General features: G+C 60.6%; 1 pseudogene; it reads right to left on the reverse strand.

Annotated features, from left to right (window-relative positions):
• The window catches only part of LOC102863677, a 27,544-nt pseudogene extending 23,976 nt beyond the window's left edge, over positions 1-3,568 (reverse strand).
• Between the last annotated feature and the right edge of the window lie 1,769 nt (positions 3,569-5,337).

The raw sequence follows: 5,337 nt of genomic DNA on the forward strand, positions 1-5,337 counted from the left end.
ATGCACCTTGAGGAGATCTTGCCCTCCAAGAAAAGACAGCACCTTCTCATCACCCTGGACTCTAGGGCCCACTCTCCAATTCAACATGGCAGCAAGATACCAGCTGTACAAACACCCCGAAATCTCCTGCCCCAGTGGCTGCAGCACACCTCGCACTCCAGAACGATGGCATTGCCCGCTCTCACTCCTGGGAGGGCAGTGCCGTCTTCCAGCCACGCCGTCCTGCAAGGCTCTCCTCTGACCCTGACAGTACATGCCCCTAGCAGCATGAGTGCCCAGTGGTCACCTTACAGGCCACACTGTCCTGTCTGCTCAGGGTGTCACCCACTCCTGGATCCCCCAGCCCAGCACAGCCTGGGACTCAGGATCTCCACCTGTGTTCTGGGCAAGAGGCAACTCCTTTTGGGGCGGCTCTGCCCTCAGGCCCGGGGAGTCACAGACGGAGCAGTGGGTATGGCCCACATGCCTGGGTTGGGGAGGGCTGTGCCCCTCTAGGATGTCTGGCCTCCTCTGTTCTAGAGAAGCCTGTGGATGGCCTGAGAGCCCCTCACCAGGGTGCAGAGAAGGTGGGTGACACGTCTTGCCAGCCAACAGTACTCTGGGGCTCTCTGGCTCCAGCGTGGGAGCACTTCTGACCTGGGTGACAGGAACTGGGTGCAGGAGACAGGAACAGGCCGGTGCTGGGGGATGAGAGGAAGGATTCTGCCTGAGGCAGCCCAGCTCTGAGAGGTGCAGACACAGAGAGGGGCCAGCTGCAGGTTTGGGGACAGGAGGGGAGCCCAGCACCCCACTGGGACAGGGGTGAAGCTGCTCTTAAGCAGAACAAGGTGTTCCCTTTCTCACCTGAGCTCTGCCAGGTTTGAAATGCCAGCAGGCCACACCACTGCCGGCCCAGTGCAGGCCTCCCGGGACTGTGCAAGGACCAAGACCTTAAATAATTCTTATAAAAACCATGTCAGCCTCAAACTGTGTGAGAACTGATTTGTAGCCCTCATAAAGCCCGTGCCTGCTGCCGGGGGGCAGTGAGGCACGAGCAGGGGAGGGGGCACAGCCCGCGGGCTGGGGAGGGGCAGGCCACAGAGGGGCCACAGGGCAGGGGATCCCAGGCTTCTCTGCCTCTGAGACACACCTCACAAGGCACAATAGTCTATTGCCCCGAACACTGGCTGGCAGGGGAACTTCAGCCCTAGTGGCCACAGATGGAGGTGCAAAGGAGGACTCTCCCCGCTTGGCATTGAAGGCCCGGTCAGCGCCCACAGAAGGCAGCCATCAGAGACCATGCTGAAGTCTGGGAAGTGCTGCCTCCTGGGGGGTGGAGGGTGGGGGGCCAGCTAATGGGGCAGTAGCTGGAGGTGTGCTTGAAGCCTGCTGCTCAGGCAAAAATCAACCCACTAGGACCACGCCGGGCCACAGGCCAGGTCAGCAAGGCACCGGCCACACCGGTCCATCCTGAAGGCCCCCAGGCCTTACGCGTGAACCTTTTGAAGGCAGGGCCACCCCAGGAAATGGTGGGACCTCAGCAAGGAGCAGGTATGGAGGCTGGAACCCTGTGTCCACACTGTGCCTCTGGTCTGGGGCCTAGGTTGCAGCCTGGACCTGCTGGACCTAGTGGTGGAGCTCATTGTCATGGCCAGACCAGCACCCCAACTCTCACTGGACATCCCTCAGGCAGGGGCATGTTCATAACCACATTCTGCCCACTGGTCATGCTGCCACCCCAGGGCACACCCTCCATGTGGCCCAGGGCTGCAGGCCAACACCAGGCTCTAAGATTCACACACGTCCATCAACAAACAAATGGATAGAGACACTCTGATAGATTCACACAATGGAATACTATGCTGCATTGAAAACCAAGGAACTCATGCAATATTATGTAAAATGGGTGACCCTGGAGGACATTATGCTGAGTGAAATATCTCAGTCACAAAAGGATAAATATTGCATCGGGCCACTGTTGTAAAAGGGGACTGACATCAGGGTTGAGGGAAGACAGAAAAGGAGGGGAGGAATGATGTATCCTGCATTGAAACAGATGAGGGAGAGAACTGTTTAAAAGGGACATATGCATGGATATTCTTGTCATTACAGAAGTCCAGAGTGAAGACTGCACAGTGGAGTGGACTTGGGGGAAGGGATTGTATAACAATGAGAGTTTTTCTTTTTCTTTTCAAGGAGAAGAGTGAATTGGGGGGGAGGGGGTGGGCAGGAAGAAAAGTGCAACAATGAATGACTAGAAACCCTAAGTCTCTGTAAACATTCATTAAAATTGATTAAAATAGAGAGACATCAAAGCTCCCACCCCCCCCCCCCCCCCCCAAAATAAAGAGCCATACATGAGAGGCTGTGGACACTGGCCACTTCAGGAAGATTGCCCAATCCTGGGAGAGGGGCCTGGAGGGGCCAGAGAGGCCCAGGGTCCCAGCAACTTTTACCCTGTGTGCTCACAGCAAGGATGTTCCCCTAATGGGGAAAGGGGGCGATTCAGTGGATGGAGCCACCAGCCATTGGTCACCAGGCTGTCTGTCGTGCAGGACCTGCCTCGGACACACAACTGATGGACTCATTCAAAGTTACACTAGTCCAGAATGTTCATGTGGGCTTGAAATCTGTCCACCCCGCCATTCCCCACACAGACACGCACATGGGAGTATACAGAGAAACTGACAGACACACGTGCACATGTACACACATACAACAGAGAGACACACACAGACACTCAACAGAAATGCAGACTCTCACACACACAGACACGTACACCCTGTCCAAGAGGGTCTGCCTGTCGCCTGCTGCCACCTGCCCTTAGCCCCACTCAGCCACCCCTGCTCTGGGGTAGGGGAGCCCCTCTGTTGCTGTGTAGCACCCCCCAGGGCCTCAGCCTGGCCCCCAAGGAGCCTCACTTAGCTGGGTGCTTTCTGGCCGTCCCCGTGGAGACCAGGAGCCGCTCAGGCATATTCTGCCCAGAGTTTCTGCCGGTTCCCAACTCCCCGTCTGACCACTTGGGTGCAACTTTGGGGACCTGGCTCGTGACTGTCTCTCTTGTTGACAGCTAGCTGGGTGCACTGTGGGGTCACACCCAGCTCTCTAGCCTGCAGGGCTTAGTCTAGATTCGAGGAGAGGGCCCTGCTAAGTGGAGGGTGGTCATTTGGGGCTTCAGCACCCAGAGTTCAGGCCTGAGCTGATGAGGTCACCCCATGTGACTGGCACAGAGCAACAGCACCAGGCCCCAGCCCATGCCCTGAGATGGGGTCGCGTATGCTCTTGAAGGCGTCTCCTAAAATAAGAACCACATACAGTGTCCCTCGGCACTGGCCCAAAGAAGGCCGGGGGGGATTAGGCCCAGCTGCCGGGCCCGTCCTGCCCTGTCGGCGCCTCCCCGCCCCACGCAGGTGCCTGATCCAGCACTGGCACGGAGCACGGATGCCTCCTGGGCCCCAGGGAGGGCATGCCCAGTTGTGCAGGCAAAGGGGCTGACCGTGGCCCCCGGCTGTGGAGACCCCCGCCTGCCCTCGGCACTCGGTGCCTGGCTCCCATGGGCACAGTTGTGACCATCAGTCACAGTGACCATGGCCCTTTCTGTCCTTTCCTGACCTTGCATTCCCCATATTCGGGAGCAAGGACACGACGGGGCCCCAGAAGGGTGGAAGTGCCAGGCTGCGTGTCCACTTCCCAAGAGGCCTGGGCCTCTGCCTGGTGGGTCAGCCGCTCTGTTCTCTGTGTCCCCCTGCCTCAGCAGGCCAGCGCCCAGGGTCTGTGGGACCTGCAGCTTCCAGCACAGACTCAGCACTCACCCTACCACCCCTCAGGCCAGGGCTTGTGAGTGTAGGTAGGGACAAGAGATGGGGTCAAGGCAGCAGGGACACCGAGTGTGAGGTGCAGTGTGGGATGATGGGAGACCTCAGAGGAGAACACAGGAGGTGGGGCTTGTTACACCCAGGTCTTGACCTGCGGGATGGATCTGTGTGGACAGATGGGCCTCCCATCCTCGGAATGAGGCCAGCAGGCACTGCTTGGACGCTGGGACTCCTGGAACATTTTTGTTGGGGGTGGGCTGAGGTGGGACGGAGGCTGAGAGCTAGAAAGAGCCAGAATGGCTGAACGGGGCAACGTGTGTCCCCTCTGAGGCCCGGCAGTCTGGTCCTCACCCCATGTCATAGCCATGGCCATGCAGGAGGGTCAGGCAAACAGAGGGGATACAGTCCCCAAACTCCTGGTTGGCGGGAGGGCAGGCTGTGAGAGACTTAACCACGTTAGGGGAGAGTACCCACCGGCCCAGTGCCAGCCATGTGTTTGCTCCGTCCTGTCCCTTCAGGCTCCTGAGCCAAGGGTGGGGGCTTGGTAGGCTTGGGGTTTGTGGGTCTCAGAGGGTGAGTGAGGAGAGAGGGATCCAGGCCTGTCACACACACACACACACACTCTACCTAGACACACACACAGGCACAAACAAGCACGTGCCCCTCTGGGTTTGGGGACCCCAGGGGGTGACCGCACAGAACACCGCTCTCTTCTGAGCCTCTGTTTCATTCCAGTTACAGAAGGACAGACAGGGAACCGGACCGGTGCACCGCTGCAAGTGGGGCTAAGAGTGCAGTGGGGTGCAGTGGGGCCAGTGGTCCGAGCAGTCCCTCTGCAGCCGGCCACCTGAAGGGGGCAGCCGCGTGGCGCCGAGCTGCCCGCCGCCAGCCCCTGCGGCCTGGGGGGCCCCTTGCCGGCCAGCCCCCACTCACCCTGCCGGCGCCTGGCCGCCGCCCCGCCCCCCGCAGGAACGCAGCCCCGGGCGTCTGGCGCTCCCAGCCGAGCCCCGGGGCCCAGCCCCCCCTGCCCGGGCCCTTTTCCGGCAGGGGGATGTGGGGGGCGAGGGGGGACGGTTCTGTCTCGGCTTCTGCTTCGCCAAGTGGGAAACTGAGGCTGAGCCGCCCGCCCAGGCCCGGTCCCCATTCCCTCCCGCAGGCCCCCACCCCCCTGCCAGAGCTGGGGAGCGAGGGCCCCTGGGCCTGGGCCCCAAGCTCGAACGTGTGTACTGCATGTCCCAGCCGAGGGGCGGGCCGAGGCAGCTGGCGCCGGCCGGAAAGGTCAGGCGGGAGGCCGAGCTGTTCCCAGTTCAGCTGTCAGCAACCTGAGCCTCCTCGCTGGCCGGGCCGGGACTGAATTAGGGCCTGAGAGTGCAGGGCCTGGGGCCACTGGGAAGTCCAGGCCGGGCCAGCGGGCAGGGGCATCAAGTCAGCACAGTGCTTCCAGAAAGTTCCACCAGGACCAGCCTGGCCCAGCCCCTCCCCCCTTCACTTGTCTGCCCTGCAAAGCCATCCCCCCTAGACCCCATGCCTGGAACCCCCAAGC

The sequence above is a fragment of the Elephantulus edwardii genome, unplaced genomic scaffold (genome assembly GCF_000299155.1).
Source record: "Elephantulus edwardii isolate Elephantulus edwardi_28Jun2011 unplaced genomic scaffold, EleEdw1.0 scaffold00126, whole genome shotgun sequence".
In the NCBI taxonomy this organism is placed as follows: domain Eukaryota; kingdom Metazoa; phylum Chordata; class Mammalia; order Macroscelidea; family Macroscelididae; genus Elephantulus; species Elephantulus edwardii.